The following is a 17099-nucleotide window of genomic DNA, read 5'->3' as shown; positions in this document are numbered from 1 at the left end:
TCGCGGCTAACTGCGCAGCTGAACCATGGCCGGTCTCGAGGTCGGCGCGCTGCCTCGAGACCGGCCGTGACTGAAGATATAATACCCGTCGCGGTGGCTGAGTGGTTAGAGCGCTCGACTGCTGATCCGGAGTTCCCGGGTTCGAACCGGACCGCGGCGGCGGCGTTTTTATGGAGGAAAAACGCTAAGGCGCCCGTGTGCTGTGCGATGTCAGTGCACGTTAAAGATTCCAGGTGGTCGAAATTATTCCGGAGCACTCCACTACGGCACCTAATTCTTCCTTTCTTCTTTCACTCCCTCTCTTATCCCTTCCCTTACGGCGCGGTTCAGGTGTCCAACGATATATGAGACAGGTACTGCGCCATTTCCTTCCCCAAAAAACCAATTATTAATTATTATTACTGAACATATAATAAGCCTGAAAGTGTGCGCTTGGTGGTCATACGCGCCATGGATGAAACGGACGGTGAGCGCGCGTATAGTGGGCCGCAATTTCGGAGACTGCGAGTAGCCGCGTCGGACAGCCAGGAAATCCTTGCTTGGCGTGACGACGCCCGACCAGCGTACAAATAAGAATAATATTACAATTTTTTGCGCCAAATATAAAAAAAATGTTCAAAAATGCGGCCTCCCAAAGCCTATTAGGGCTTGAGTGGCAGAGACCGACAGGCAGCGGAACCGCGCAGACATACACACAGGCACAAACGCGCGTTAAAAATTACCGTACACCAAATTACTACAGTGGAAAAAAATAGACAGAAAACCTATTTTACATATTAAAAAAAAACCTCATCAGAATAAATTACGCGGAAGGAAAACCAAAATGGCATTACAATACTTGAGATCAGTGCAAAAAATACAGCAGAAACCATTGAAATCACAGGATTTACTTGACAGGTGGTAGGGCATATGCGTACAACGTCGTAAACCCACTGTGACATTCCTTGTGTGCTACGAGGTACATTCCTTGTGTGTGCTACGAGGTACATTCCTTGTGTGTGCTACGAGGTACATTCTTTGTGTGTGCTACGAGGATCCACGTTCGACGGCGCGGCGTAGACGGAGACGCAGATGACAGGCATCATCAATTACCCAGCCATGCTCGTTGAGAGTGACAACCAGAACGAAGTGGTTTAAGCCCAACCGGACCCAACCGGACCCGCCGCCGCCGCCGCGGGGAAACAGGCTTTATCCTCCCCAATTGGCGTGGCGGTTTCAGGGGCGGCCCTCCCGGGCACATTCCAGGACAAGGGAACTGTCAGCGATCCAGAGCGCGCCGTACCACAGCCGACGCTATGCGCTACCGCGAAGACAACATTCTTTCCCTCGGACTCAACACGTGAGGGGGGCGAGACAATAAGTGCGGTGGTATGTTTGTGCGCCCAAGTTAAAGCCCTAGCCCCCCTCCTTCCCCTCCGGAGTTGGGCTCGAGCGGTTGCTGGCAGAAGCTGCACGCCGTCGGGCTTCGGCGCTGAAGGCCCCTTGGCGAACGATGTCGTCCTGAGCGAGCCTCTTCCGTACTGCTTCTCGATTTTTATATCCTCTTCTCCACACTCCCTAGGGTGAGGACGCCCACGCCGGAGGGGAAGGAGGGGGGGCTAGGGCTTTCACTTGGGCGCACAAACATACCACCGCACTTATTGTCTCGCCCCCCTCACGTGTTGAGTCCGAGGGAAAGAATGTTGTCTTCGCGGTAGCGCATAGCGTCGGCTGTGGTACGGCGCGCTCTGGATCGCTGACAGTTCCCTTGTCCTGGAATGTGCCCGGGAGGGCCTCCCCTGAAACCGCCACGCCAATTGGGGAGGATAAAGCCTGTTTCCCCGCGGCGGCGGCGGCGGGTCCGGTTGGGTCCGGTTGGGCTTAAACCACTTCGTTCTGGTTGTCACTCTCAACGAGCATGGCTGGGTAATTGATGATGCCTGTCATCTGGGTCTCCGTCTACGCCGCGCCGTCGAACGTGGATCCTCGTAGCACACACAAAGAATGTACCTCGTAGCACACACAAGGAATGTACCTCGTAGCACACACACCCCCGCGGCGGCGGCGGTGGGTCCGGTTGGGTCCGGTTGGGCTTAAACCACTTCGTTCTGGTTGTCACTCTCAACGAGCATGGCTGGGTAATTGATGATGCCTGTCATCTGGGTCTCCGTATACGCCGCGCCGTCGAACGTGGATCCTCGTAGCACACACAAAGAATGTACCTCGTAGCACACACAAGGAATGTACCTCGTAGCACACACAAGGAATGTACATCGTAGCACACAAGGAATGTCACACTCGCTCACCCTTTAGAAGAATGTTCTCCGAACATTTGAGTCCACGCAGCTCCCCTTGTCTTTCTGAATCGCCTCGCACAGTGCGTCCGACAAAACACTTTTCGCTGCACTCAACACCACTGCACAACACCATATGCCTCCGCTGTCATAACTGGCGTCTCCAGGGGCAGCACTGATCTTCTTGTACAGATAAACATGAAACTCAGCACCCAAGCCTCTCCTTTCTAGTCCAAACTGGACGAAATAAATTTACCACAGTTACAAAGGAGCTCCCACTTCTAGCACGATCACGGCACAGACAAAAATATAGATAACGAAAGGAAGTAGGGCAGGTTCTGCATGCGCTCCGCATGCTCTCCTGTGAAGGTGTTACTTAATGACAGAAAGGTTTAACTACCAACTCCGATAACTTAACACATAAGCACATAGCAATGTTATGAGCTGCGGCATTACACAATTCTAACCAGTTCACAGCTCCGCTCTGTTTACGCCATTAGTCCGACTTAGCTTTCCGATTTCGCAGCGGATATCGGCCTTCATGAGTCATACTAAGTAAGTCTGTGCCCCTTTGTCTGCTTTGGGACTCGTGAGGGCTCGTGGCAGGAGCCTCTCCTGGCGTTATCTGCGCGGCAACCTCGCGCGCTTCTTCTTCTAGCAATGCATGAAGTAAATCCGGTGGCATTCCGGCCGTCACCTCGGGCGCCTGCCGAACAAATGCAGGAGAGGGCGTTTCTTGCGAACTATCTGCGCGCTCCGCTTCACTTCTGTCCCCATCAAAATCCGCGCTTTCCCTTTCCTCATTTCGTGAATACTGAACCGGTGCCGACTTGAGGCGATTTGCGTGTATCCTTATCAAACGCCGGTTCACGTCTCGGACTCTGAAGTTTACCGGAGAAAGCTTCTCGACAACCTCGCACGGTCCTCTCCACTTCGTCTGGAACTTACGAGCTAGCCCAATCTGCCTTTGGCAGTTTTCAATGTACACGCTGTCCCCCACATCAAACGGCGCGTCTCTAGCACTGCGATCGTGCACCTCCTTCCTACGCTTCGCCGCTTTCTTTAAGGACTCCTTTGCGATGTCCCTCGCCACTTGCAAGCGCGATTCTAGCTCAACCTTATAGTCGTCCAGTGAAGCGTATGGGACACGACGGGGGCCCTCTGGCACTTCACTAGGCTGGTCCGGGTCTCGGCCGTAGAGAAGAAAGAATGGCGATTCGCCCGTGCTCTCGTGTGCTGCGGAATTGTAGGCAAACATTGCATACGGGAGCCACAAGTCCCAGTCCCGCTGGTCGCGCGAAACAAAATGCGACAGGAACCCGGCCACGGTTTGGTTCAGTCGCTCCACCGCGCCGTTGCAAGCCGGATGGTACGGTGTTGTCTGCTTCTTAGCGATCTTAAGCAGCTCGCAAACTCTCCTCATTAGCTGCGACAAGAAGTTGGTTCCCCGATCTGTCAAGAGTTGCCTCGGGGGTCCATGTCGGAGCACGATCTGTTCGACAAATGCTCTTGCAACCGTGTCTGCCTTTTGATCTGGGAGTGCTACCGCTTCCGCGTATTTTGAAAGGTGATCGACAAATACTAAAATGTACTTGTTTCCGGAAGTGGTCGTGGGCAAGGGGCCCATTATGTCCATACCTGTCCGCTCGAAGGGAGCCGAAACCTCAGGGAACGGCTGAATTGGAGCTGGTCTTCGTCCCTTGGGTGTTTTTCTTTCGAGACAGGAATGACACTTCTCACAGTAGTCTCTAACATCCTGTCGCATGCCACTCCAAAAGTAAAAACGCTCCACACGCCTGCGTGTCTTCGCTACGCCAAAATGACCGGCGCACGGCGCATCGTGAAACGCGCGAAGAACCCTTTCTGTCCACGACCGAGGTATGACGACTCTCTCCCAAGCGGTTTTCTCTGGTCTCCCTTTCCTGGTTGGCCTCGTGCGCCGACACAGGGTGCCGTCTTTGCCAATGAAATAACCTAGCTGTTCGGGGTGAGACGGTGCGCCCTCTAAGCTTTCGATTATTCGCTTCAGGTCAGGATCTTTGCACTGCTCTGTGCGTAATTCGGCGGGGTCGACTACGGGGACAAACTCATCTATAGCTGCCACGGCAGCTGTGCGGCTGAGTGCATCAGCATTCAGATGTGTCTTTCCTGACTTGTGCTCAACTTCAAAGCAGTATTCCTGCAGGTGTAGATTCCATCTAGCGAGTCGCGAGCTAGGGTCCCTGACACTCATCACCCATTTCAGAGGATGGCAGTCTGCGACTAGCTTGAATTTGCGGCCGTAAAGGTAGCATCTGAAGTGCTTTACTGCCCAGACAACGGCGAGGCACTCCCTTTCCGTAGCTCCGTACTTTTGCTCTGTGGGGCTCAGCTGTCGGCTAGCAAAAGCAACGGGATGTTCTTTGCCCTCGATAACCTGAGATAGCACGGCACCAACTGCGAACATTGACGCATCTGTGGCCATAACGAAGGGCAAACTAAAATCCGGGTGGCGCAACAGCGGTGCACTCATTAGCTTCCTTTTCAGGGCCCCAAAAGCATTCTCCGCGTTTTCGTCCCAGCGAAAGGCGACATTTTTGGCTGTTAAGGCGGTGAGCGGCTTAGCGAGCTTGGCGAACTCCTCTATGTGCCTTCGGTAGTAACCGATCAGGCCGAGAAACTGCCGGACCTGGCGGACGCTAGTCGGGGATGGAAAATCCGAGACACACCTTAGTTTCTCAGGGTCCGGTCGCACGCCGTCAGCTGAAACAACGTGCCCGAGGTATTTCACCTCGTTTTTGAGGAATTGGCACTTAGAGGGCTTCAGATTGAGACCCGCTGCTCTTAGTCGCACCAAAACCTGCTCAATATCGCGCAAATGGTTATCAAAACTGTCACTGTATATGATAATGTCATCCATATACACGAAGCACAGCCTCCCCAGAAGACCTGCCAGGATAACATCAGCGATTCTCTGCCAGACAGCAGGGCTGTTGGCCAGACCCATCGGCATTCTTTTCCATTCATAGTGCCCTGAGGGCGTGTTGAATGCCGTTTTCTCGGCATCTGCCGGATCCATTGCTATCTGCCAGAATCCCGCCGCCATGTCCACTACCGTGAAGTACCTGGCAGAGCCCAGCTGAGAAAGCGTCTCCTGTATATTGGGGATGGGGTATGGATCGATGCGAGTTACGGCATTTAGTTTGCGGTAGTCCACTACCAATCGATACGAGCCATCTGGCTTTTCCACCAATAGTGCTGGTGCTCCCCAGCGTGACTTTGAGTGTTCGACAATGCCGCGATCAATCAGGTCCTGCACCTGCCGCTCCATCTCCTCACGTTGGGGGTAAGGAATCCTGTACGCACGCTGGTAAACGGGCGATGAAGTGCCGGTTTCTATCCTGTGCTTTATAACGCCACAGCAGCCCAAATCCAGGTTGGACGCGGCGAATACCTCCGAGTAGTCGTTCAGCAAACCAGCCAGAGCCTCCCTCTCCCTGGATTTTACGTGAGAAAGATCGAACGACACCTTTGGAGCAGCCGAAGGACTAGCATGCTCTACAGTTGCGAGTACCGTATCGGTGGGCTCACGTTGCTCTATCGCAGAGGTGAAGAAAGCCAATGTTTTGTTCTTGGGAAGGCTCAGTGGCTGCTGGCTACAGTTAACCACCCGTAGGGGCACTCTGTGGGCGTCATTAACTGTCACGAGGCACGCGGCTGCCTTCAGGCCATTGCTGAGAGAGTCGACCGGCTCAAGCACTCCCACGGCGCCGCTCTCTACATCTGAAGGCACAAACGCGTACAAAATGTGCTCCGACCAAGGAAGGACGACCGCCTCCTCGACCAGCCGGACGGCAACCCGCGAATATACCTTCTCCAATGATCCCACTGTTTGACGGGTGTCAATATCGGTAATGCGAATCTCAGCCCCTCTCCTGTTCAAAAACGGAACTTTTGAGCCGCCCGCATTAACCTCTTCCTCAGAGAATGAGACTACTACCTTCCCTTTTCTCAAAGAATCCTGCCCTAATATACCTGACACTCCGTTTGGCAGAGACACCGTGTCCGGGCATACGTAGCAGGGGTGCTCCAATGCAATTCCGCCGAGAGAGAAGTGTAACCGGTAGAGTCCACTTATGCCAAGAGGATCCCCCGTTATGCCTACAAATTTGGTTGCCATACCACCAGACGCTTCCAACACCTCGCGGTCCCCCTTCCTTCGAAGCGTGTTAAAACTGCTCTCCTTAAGCAATGTCACCTTTGACCCCGTATCTATCAACAATTCCATGCAACAACCATTTAACTTGCAACGCACAACAGGGCATGCCTCGTCGGCCACACAAACTACCACCACCTCATCATCCACTGCTCCCTCCCCACGCTCCTCAGGCTGGGGAGGACTAACTAGTTTTTTGTCTCGGTATCTGGAGCCCCGCTGTAGGCTTGCTTAGGGCGTGTCTCGCCTGCTTCTCTTTGTGGCTCCCCACGGCGCACGTTTTGGCAGAACCTGGCGATGTGTCCGCGACCCTGGCAAGCGAAGCATACGATTTCTTCAAAATCTCGCATACCGCGCCTGTAGCTTTGTGGCGGTCTCCGGTTTCCAGCGAATGGGCGCTGTTGAGCGCGCGCTTCAACCTGGCGTTCTACCTGCTGAGATAGCAGCTGTTCCAAGCGATCTAACCGCTCTGTCAAGAGAGCAACCTCAGGGTTGAGCACCGCTCTCTCTATGACGCGTACTCTCGCTGCGGCTGTCGTTAACGCCTCATTTCGTTCCTCATCCAATGCGGCCGCCACGGCTTGGTCGAAATTGTTCGGCTTGCGCGAGAGCACGAACCGGCGCACGGGGTCTTGCAGACCAGCCAAGAACAAAGCGGTCATTTCCTCTTTAAGTAGATCCTCCGCGTATTTCTTCCTTAGCTGGCCCCCTTCCTCCTCCCTGCTTAACTTATCGCGTGCTGGCGCTGAAGCCGCGACGCAAACGTTCGCACGTCCTCCCCTACCATCTGTCCGGCGTCACGGAACCTCTGTACCCGCACGTGACGTGGTTCAGTGTCGAAATGCTCAAACGCGAGCTTCTTAAATTCCGCAAATGATTTTGTGGATTTTACTTTTTCGTCTCGCCATGCAAAATCATGAGCAGCTCCTGCCATCTTACACCTCGCCATTCCCAGCATTTGAGCATCGGACCATCCCCCCATTTTCCCAATCTCTTCTAGCATGGAAAAGAAATCGCAGATTGGAACCCCTGTCTTATCTCCTGTAAACGTCGGAATGACGCTTCCTAATGCCAGCATGCTTGCTCCGAGCGACGGCTGTGGAGTGGGAGCTCCCTCAGATAAAGACATTTTTTTTTCAAGCCCTCCGGTGCCTCAAGCCTCTCAAATGGGGGTAAAAGTCCCACAATCAGTCCCGTGATTCCCTTTTGATTACAATTTTGAAGTCATGAATGTCGCAGCATTCAGAGGACATTTGCTTTTGAGACCCCACTTCTGGCACCAGTGTGATGACCCCCATAATGTGGTCCACACGGGACGGAGAGGCAAAGAGACACCGTATGGCTCAGTTTAAACAAACAGATATATTCAATAATCATACATGATTAAGATTCAGAGGCTGGGGCGTCCGAGCTTAAGTGCCGACGACTTCATGGGGGCGATGGAGTGGCTCCGGAGTTGGGCTCGAGCGGTTGCTGGAAGAAGCTGCACGCCGTCGGGCTTCGGCGCTGAAGGCCCTCTTGGCGAACGATGTCGTCCTGAGCGAGCCTCTTCCGTACTGCTTCTCGATTTTTATATCCTCTTCTCCACACTCCCTAGGGTGAGGACGCCCACGCCGGAGGGGAAGGAGGGGGGGCTAGGGCTTTCACTTGGGCGCACAAACATACCACCGCACTTATTGTCTCGCCCCCCTCACATGTTGAGTCCGAGGGAAAGAATGTTGTCTTCGCGGTAGCGCATAGCGTCGGCTGTGGTACGGCGCGCTCTGGATCGCTGACAGTTCCCTTGTCCTGGAATGTGCCCGGGAGGGCCGCCCCTGAAACCGCCACGCCAATTGGGGAGGATAAAGCCTGTTTCCCCGCGGCGGCGGCGGCGGGTCCGGTTGGGTCCGGTTGGGCTTAAACCACTTCGTTCTGGTTGTCACTCTCAACGAGCATGGCTGGGTAATTGATGATGCCTGTCATCTGGGTCTCCGTCTACGCCGCGCCGTCGAACGTGGATCCTCGTAGCACACACAAAGAATGTACCTCGTAGCACACACAAGGAATGTACCTCGTAGCACACACAAGGAATGTACCTCGTAGCACACAAGGAATGTCACACCGCTAATCAGTGTATCGCAGCATCTTGTTTATTTTATATATAGTTTTTTTTCGGCGAACGCTTGAGGGTAACCGGTTAAAGTAAAAGGGAGCGTAAAAATCTCTTACTCGCTTTACATATCTTTTAGACCGTCGGGACTACAAAAAGGTTCCTTCTGCCGAAGAGAGCGTGTGGGAACATACGGAATCTTATAGTCACTAAACCAAAAATCTTTCAGGACAATCGTTTCCATCAAAAGGCAATGGCCGAAAGGCTAAGCGTGCGTCCTAGACGCGAAAGAGCGGGAAGGACCTCTCGCCAAGCGGCGGCGTGAAGACGCGGAGCGGCAGAGACACCGAGCCATTGTTGCCGAACTACGACAAGAAGAGCGTCCGATGGAGCAGAAAGAACCAGACACGAAGAAGACGCGCCGGATGACTGACTACACCATACGGCTGACGTCCAGTGCTAACGCAACGAGGGCGTTCGAGTCCTTCCGCTACGTGTGTCCTGGCCTAGCTGAGCTAAGCCACTGGCAATTTTTTTAAGGTATCAAACGCAAAGCGAGATTTATATAAAAACGTGCGAGCGATAATGCTGTTTGGCGGCTTAGGGCACTTGTGATGAAAGCGGACTTCGCAGCACGCTGTTCGCACACTCTGGAGAAGGGTAGGGCGGAATGTACCAAATATCTTGCCTACATCCTAGCTGTGTCATGCGAAAAAAAAAAGCTAGCTGCGGTTTAACTACTGCTGAACTAGGTTAGAGAGCGAAAGCTGTGGTGTATCGGGGAAGTGCAGACGCGGCTTGGCGTCTGTAACATTGAATGCAGGTGGCAGTTAAATTAATGTTTGATCGCGAGATGTTCGTCACTCATAACCGTTGTGGACCCGCCGCGGTGGCTCAGTGGTTAGGGCGCTCGACTACTGATCCGGAGTTACCGGGTGTGAACCCGACCTCGGCGGCAACGTTTCGAGCCGAGACTCAAAGTGGCCCGTGTGCTGTGCGGTGTTAGTGCACGTGAAAGATCCTCAGGTGGTCGAAATTATTTTGGAGCCAACCACTACGGCACCACTTTCTTCCTTTCTTCTTTCACTCCTTCCTATCCCCTCTCTAACGGCGCGGTTCAGGTGTCCAACGATTTGTTAGTCAGATAGTGCCCCTTTCCATTGCCCAAAAACCTATTATTATTATATTATTATTATTATTATTATTATTATTATTATTATTATTATTATTATTATTATTATTATTATTATTATTACTATTATTATACCCGCTGCGGCCTATATACTCCCCCACAGACTAACGCCACAACGGCAGTTTCCATCGCGGATCACCACGCGATGGCCACGTTACTATTCTACCGCTCTCTACTGGCGAGCCGAAAGGTCAAGTGGTGCGACACCATGGTGGGCCACGTATGGTAAGGCCTATAGCCAGACTTCATCTCTGGCTCATTTGATGGTGAGCCGGCAACGTAAACCGAAACCGGCTTTACCTAGCATAGTGAAGCTTTTTCTTCAAAAATTTAGTAATAGTCACAGTGGTAAGTTGTTTATTAAAACAAAAATTCGAGATCACTGCGGTAAACCCCATTGAAGTAATGCTAAAGGTTTGACGCCTCCTCGCCGTTCATCGCCTCTATTTGCTCCTCTTTGCCTCTATTGCCCTATTTGCCTGAGAATTTATGCAATTCGTCTAATTGCCACCAAGCTTCGTTCCAAACTTTCAAATTTTGCGCTGCGCCTTGACTCCGTCCACACTTCCGGTCACTTGGTATCAGACTTACGGCTTTTCAAATTTGGCGTTACTTTTGCCCTGGCCACGGCCAGTTTGTGCACATTTTTGGATCGAATTAATTAACTATTCATCCGATCTTCACCAATTTTTTTGCGCCGCATCCTCACGTCATCCTCCTTCGATTATAGCCACTTTTTAGACGTGTGCGATTTGATAATTCTTGTTTGAAAGGTCGACACAGACGATAAAGAAACATGTTTGGTATAGGAATTATTTTATGGTGCGGCAAAAGTTCGGCGGTGTGATAAAACAGCGGCAAGTTTTCAAGAAGGCGGAGGAAACTTTTTTTGCAGTACGTGCATCTTTTGCAGGTTTTTCTGAGTTGTAACACCCCAGAGCAAGCCACAATAATTAAGGCCAGAATGAAAAAAGGGAGTGATAAATTAAGAGCATCGCAGACCTTGGGAGTACTTGACGATTACGGTAGAGAAGACCAAGAATTTGAGATAATTTAGTGGTCATGTGTAATATGTGGATGTCCCAAAACATGTTTTCATTAAATATAACACCTAATGTTTTGAACAATGCTACTACTTTTAAAGGACTGGACCCTAAAGGTATCGCTTTGCTTAAATGGACTAGTTTGTTTTTAGAGCGGAAGATTACAACTTTCGTCTTTGTGATGTTAATTTTTAACGCGTTTCTTAGGGCCCATTGAACTAGTTGCTCTAACACGCGGTTTGCTCTATCTACCAACTCATCTATGTTGTCCCTAAATATGAATACACTAATGTCATCCGCATAGATAACGAATTTTACGAGCGGTACAGCACAAACACCCCTGCACCCCTCTCAGCGCTGGTCCCGGTGCGGTGCGTATCTCCCCTCATATGCCGCCTCTACCAGGTTGCAAAAATGACTAACAGGGACCATGCATGCATGGCCACTCGCCCTACTTTCAAAGAACATGTGGCGCCATCTCGGTGCCGGCCAAAGTAGCTATTTATCACGTGGCACGCTGCGTCATTCTCCTCATGGCGGTTTTTTTCGAGCCCAAGAAGCGATCAATACCGTTTTCCTCTCGCAGCGGGCGTCCTTAGCGCGATCATAAATCTGCTTAAGGCAACTTCAAGTATATTGCACGCTGCAGAGGTTAAGTGTAGCACATAAGTGACTCAACTCTTCGAAAATGGTCGAGTCGTAATAGGCAATTTTATGAAAGAAAGAGGGATGATGCTTTCGCGTGCGAAAACAACAGTGCTGCCTTTCACCCTAAAACAGCTCAAGGATTTCCGTCTCGGTCTTGAGGGCCAACCATTAATAACAATTAAGCAGCGCCGTTTTCTGGGAATAGTACACGGCCGACAACTGTCCTGGACCGAACATGTCAAAGCTCTAGATCAAGTGAACTCAGGGGTAAATGTGCTTCGCGGACTTGCTGGTGCGTATTGGGGGCAGCTGGTTGCCATCTCTGCTCAAAGTGCACAATACTCACACGACAAAGTATTGCACACTCTGCACCGATACTGCATGGCCTTTCGCGGACCACAGAGGAGCGCTTAGAGAGGCGGATAACTGGAGGTCTTCGGGAGTGTTTAGGCGTGCCACAGACGACCGCCAGCTGTCTGGTTATTGCAGAGGGAGGACAGATTCCATTTCATGTCTTGCGAGCAACTGTGAGTTGCAAACATATTTTCCGTTTAATGTCCCAACATAAAAAAAACATTTAGTTCCGGCGCTAGAGGGTCGTGAAGAAAGCGAAATTCACCAACAGTTTCTAGAACACCGAAAGCCCCTTCCAAATTATGAACACTGGACGGGAGATCTAACGCACCCCCATGGCTCCTGTTGACCCCTCAGATCTAGTTGCCTCTCGAAGGGATAATTAGAAAACGAGACATGATGACACTCGCTGCTAACCGGTTAAGCATGTACCAAATAGACATGCGGTACACATTCATGTCACATTCATGTCAATACTGATTCATGTCTATGCATTCGCAATTTCGGAGCTGAAGGAACGGTGAGCAGATTAACTGGTTCATGCAACAGGGTCAACGACAGACATCTGAGATATGCGCAATTTATTTGGCACTACAGTTCATAGTATCCATGGAAGTTCTACATAGGTGGACGACCTTCAGCGACTCTCAAGCTGCATTAAAATCCCTTGACGGCCCACGTTATGCAGTGTGAAAGACAAGCTTGGTTTTGGGAACGCTTGAAGATTTCTCCAAGGCTTCGAATCTACAGCATTTCGCAGTATTTCAATTTATACCCGGGCACTGCCTTATCCAATGAAACACAGAAAGAGATGAAGCGGCCAGGCAAGCTCATGCTAATGCTTCGACTTCAGGCCTACCATTATCAGGATGTGAAATCCGCCGTCTTCTAAGAGCCATACGAGTCGGTATGAGCGAAAAAATGTTCCGCGACGAATTATGTAACACCTAGCCTTTATCAACGTGACCCTTAATCACGGTTTACAATCTGAATATCACTCAACAGAAGTCCAGAAACTTCTGTTCACCGCTTACGATTAGGAGCAGCCTACATGAATCACTTTCTGCACAGAATCTGGAGCGCATTTACCCACCGCGGTGGCTAAGTGGTTAGCGCGCTCGGCTACTGATCCGGAGTTCCTGGGTTCGAACCCGACCGCGGCGGCTGCGTTTTTATGGAGGCAAAACGCTAAGGTGTCCATGTGCTGTGCTATGCCAGTGCACGCTAAAGATCCCCAGGTGGTAGACATTAATCCGGAGCATTCCACTACGGCACCTCTTACTTCCTTTCTTTTTTTACTCCCTCCTGTATCCCTTCCCTTACGGCGCGGTTCAGGTGTCCGCCGATATGTGAGATGATACTGCGCCATTTCTTTTCCCCGAAAAAAACAATTTTAAATTTTCTAATTTTTTTTTAGTGAATGTGATGCGTTTGGTCTTGCTCGCATTCAAATGCATTCCCCATATCCCACACCAATTATTGATTTAATTTACAGAATAATTGAAGAGAATTTGGACTTTTGAATTTTTCATGGCTTTTTACACAACACAACTGTGGGGAAAAAAGGCGCAGTTGAATTGGTGAAGAGACACAAAATCAAATATCATTGATGTAGATGAGAAATAAAACGGGCAGAAGAACTGATCCCCGGGGCACGGCCGAATAAACATCCAGGTTCTGCGAAACGTATTCACCTAGGCTAACACATTATTTTCTGTTCTGTAAATAACTTGAAACGTTTATCACTGTATTGAAACCCATACCCAACGCTAAAAATTTTTTAATACGGTGAACGTGAGGTACAACATCGAATCGTTTTGAGAAGTCTAAGTCTTATAGTGCATCGATCTGATTGCCTTCATTATTTATGTTAGCGATGGCATGAGTAATTTCAGAAAGCTGCGTTACAGTCGGAATTGAAAACTGAAAATTCGTTTTGAGGAAAGGAAATGTAATTACTGTCTCACATATCTCGGTGGATACCCCAGCCGTACCGTAAGGGAAGAGATAAAAAAAAGATTGAAATAAGAAATGAAGAGGAGCCGTAGTAGTGGGCTCCGGAAAAATTTCGACCGCCAGGAGATCTTCAAATTGCACTGACATCACACAGCGCGCGGGCGCCTTTTGCTTTTGTCCTCCATCTAAACGCTGCAGCCGCGGTCTGGTTCGAACCTGGGAACTTCGGCTCAGTAGCCGAGCGTCCTAACAACTGAGCCACCGCAGCTTTTTTTTTTCTTTATTGCCGACTTCAGCCCGTCATACACAAACCAATACACGCGAAAAACACAACACAGATGCTCAAACTACGTCATCCACACTTGGGGTTGCGTAAACACATTAAAATTCGCGCATGTATAACAAAGCTTCCATTCTCGGAAGCCACTCGGGCACTGGGTCTTGTATCTTGTGGCCTTCAATAACTCTTCCAACAGATTCACGAAAAACTCTCTTATCGGCCTTGCGTCAATCTCCGCATGTCTGACTGCAATCCTGGATCGCCAAATACTGTGCAGGCCCAACATCATGATCATGTCGAAAGAAACCCCGTCTTCATTGTCAACAGGCAGAAATCTGATTCCGAAAGCATCCACCGGTAAGTCTTTTTTAACCGTGCGTTGTAGAATGTCACAAAGAAAATGGCTTACCAACAATTTAAAAAGACGTGTTCAATCGTTTCCGGCTTTCGGCATATGAAACAATGATTTCGCCAAGGTACAAAATAAATGCTTGTCATCTAGGTACGTCTTAACTTCAAGAGTGTTCGTGTGAAGCTTAAAAAAAACTTTTAACTCCACCTGGTACAGCCATGCTTTTCACTCGTTTTAGAACTGTCTGCCATGAACCTGCTCAGTACAATGACCTGTACGATGGGACCGGAAGAAAGACATCACACAGGTGCTTATAAAGTTTCTTTCGCGATACAGCTGACAGATATTCCATTGAAAATTGCTCTTGTAAGACGCGACATGCCATGTACACTTCTCTAAGGAAGCCGAAAATCCCCCTTGCTTAGTCGCCCGACTAACAACTAAATTTGGCAAGACCCTACTCAGCCTAACTTGACAAACAGTTCACAAAAAGTGGTCATTCACGTCCGCAAAGAACATACATCGATTCACCAACTGGCGCAGATAGAAATGCGCCAAACCTACTCCTCCAGGGCGGACACGATGAAACAGATTGGTAGACCCTACCTAGCCTAACTTGACAAACAGTTCGCAAAAAGGGGTCATTCACGTCCGGAAGGAACATAAATCGATTCATCAACTGGCGTAGATACAAATGCGCCAAACCTACTCCTCCAGAGCGGACACGATGAAACAGATTGGTAGACGCTACCTAGCCTGACTTGACAAACAGTTCGAAAAAAGGGATCATTCACGTCCGTAAGGAACATAAATCGATTCATCAACTGGCGTAGATACAAATGCGCCAAACCTACTCCCCCAGAGCGGACACGATGAAACAGATTGGTTCGCCGTGTCCGCTCCCAAGTGGTTCCCCATACAAAAACCACAACAAAAACCCTGTGCAACCTCTGCACATGGACTCGAGAACAATGAATTGCTTGCCTAACGTACCAAAGTTTGGTCACAAAAAATATGTTACATATTGTGGCACGCGCAAAAAATAGACCAATTAAAGCCTTTTAGACTGTCGGCCTTCTCACGCGTTTGACCAAATTCGCGTTTCCAATACGGTACACTGTCGCGATAATTCTGCAGCGGCACTCCTAAATGTTTTACTGGGGTTACTGTCCAAGGAATCTTCGCGAAAATTGTTGGGGTTGTGAGCCAATCGCCGTGCCAGAACCCTAAACATTTCACTTTGTTCACAGCGCTCCAACTCACAGAACCAAAGTTTTTCACAGTTTCAACCACAACACGAACGCTTTCGTAGTCAGCACAAAATGCGGCAATGTCATCTGCATACTCGATAACGCGGACTTCAGCCGCATGCAAACGGAAACCATGAATACTGCTGCTTTGAATTATGCTCAAACAAAAGGGTTTAATATACAAACAAAATAGAAATGGTGACAGGGGGCAACCTTGACGCACAGAGCGTTGCACCCGGATGCGCGCCCACCCCTTTATTCACTATCAACCGCGTCGTGCATCCCCTGTATGCCATGGCTGTGGCCTGGCAAATGACTGATCCGACATTCACGTGCTCTAACAGAGAGAACAAGAGGTCATGTGGCACCTTGTCAAAGGCTTTCTCTAGATAAAGCTGGAGCATTGCGATGCTTTCATGCATGGCGTCGCAACACTCGAGCACAGACCGGGCTGTGTGGATGTTGGTATATAAGGTGCGACCTTTAATACCACAGGTTTAGTGTGGCCCTACTAATTCTTGCATAGCAGTTTGGAGTCGGTTAGCCCGAAGTTTTGTGAAGATCTTATAATCTACATTCGTCAGTGATATTGGTCGGTAAGCGGTAACTTGTGGCAGTCTAGTTTCATCGTCGCTTTTTGGTATTAAAATTGTGTGGATTGTTAGAAGTGACAGGGGAAGCATATCCTTGTCATAAGCCTCATTAAACAACGCAGCCAGAACTTGTGCAAAATCATTCTCGAATACCTTATAGAGCGATGCTACTAGCCCATCTGGTCCCGGAGACTTTCCAGGGTTGAGGTCTTGTATGGCTTTCCGCACTTCTTCGGTTGAAATAGCCACTTCTAACCGTTCTTTCGTTTCATCACTAAGCTTCTGCATTAAGAACAGGAAATGAGTTTTAAGGTCTTCGGTTCTTACTTTCGTGTAACCAAAAATACCGCTATAGTATTCATAAAAGGCACTCTCTATATTTGCTTTATCAGAGTAAGTTACACCTTTCCACTCTCTTTTCAGCATGTCATCCTTGTGGGCGTGCCTCTTTTCCACGCCGAGAGCACGCTTAGAGGGCATTTCGCCCACTATCATGGGCTGTGCCCTCGCCCTCACGATCGCTCCTTGATACTGCCCCGCATCTATCGCCTCTAGTTTCCGCTTAACGGAGCGAATTTCTTCGATGCATGCTCCTGGCTGCTTGCCCTCTAGCGCTGTCAAAAACATCAAGTCATCTCTAAGCATATTTTCCTTCACTCTTTGTTTTTCCTTTACATTGCACGATCGTTCAATAACTGTCATTTTCCTTGCCTGCTTAAATCTTTCCCACTTTACTCCTTGAAGTTCATTGTCCTCGATTTGCAGTTCGCGTATCGCCGACGCTGCACGTTTCATAAAGATATCATCTTTCAGCAGCCTTTCATTAAGTTTCCAGTTTTCCCATACAAATTTGCTTTTCGTTCCTTTTCTTTTC

The sequence above is a fragment of the Amblyomma americanum genome, chromosome 10 (genome assembly GCF_052857255.1).
Source record: "Amblyomma americanum isolate KBUSLIRL-KWMA chromosome 10, ASM5285725v1, whole genome shotgun sequence".
NCBI lineage: Eukaryota > Metazoa > Arthropoda > Arachnida > Ixodida > Ixodidae > Amblyomma > Amblyomma americanum.
The sequence above is the reverse complement of the archived record's forward strand: the minus strand, read 5'-3'. Positions refer to the sequence as shown.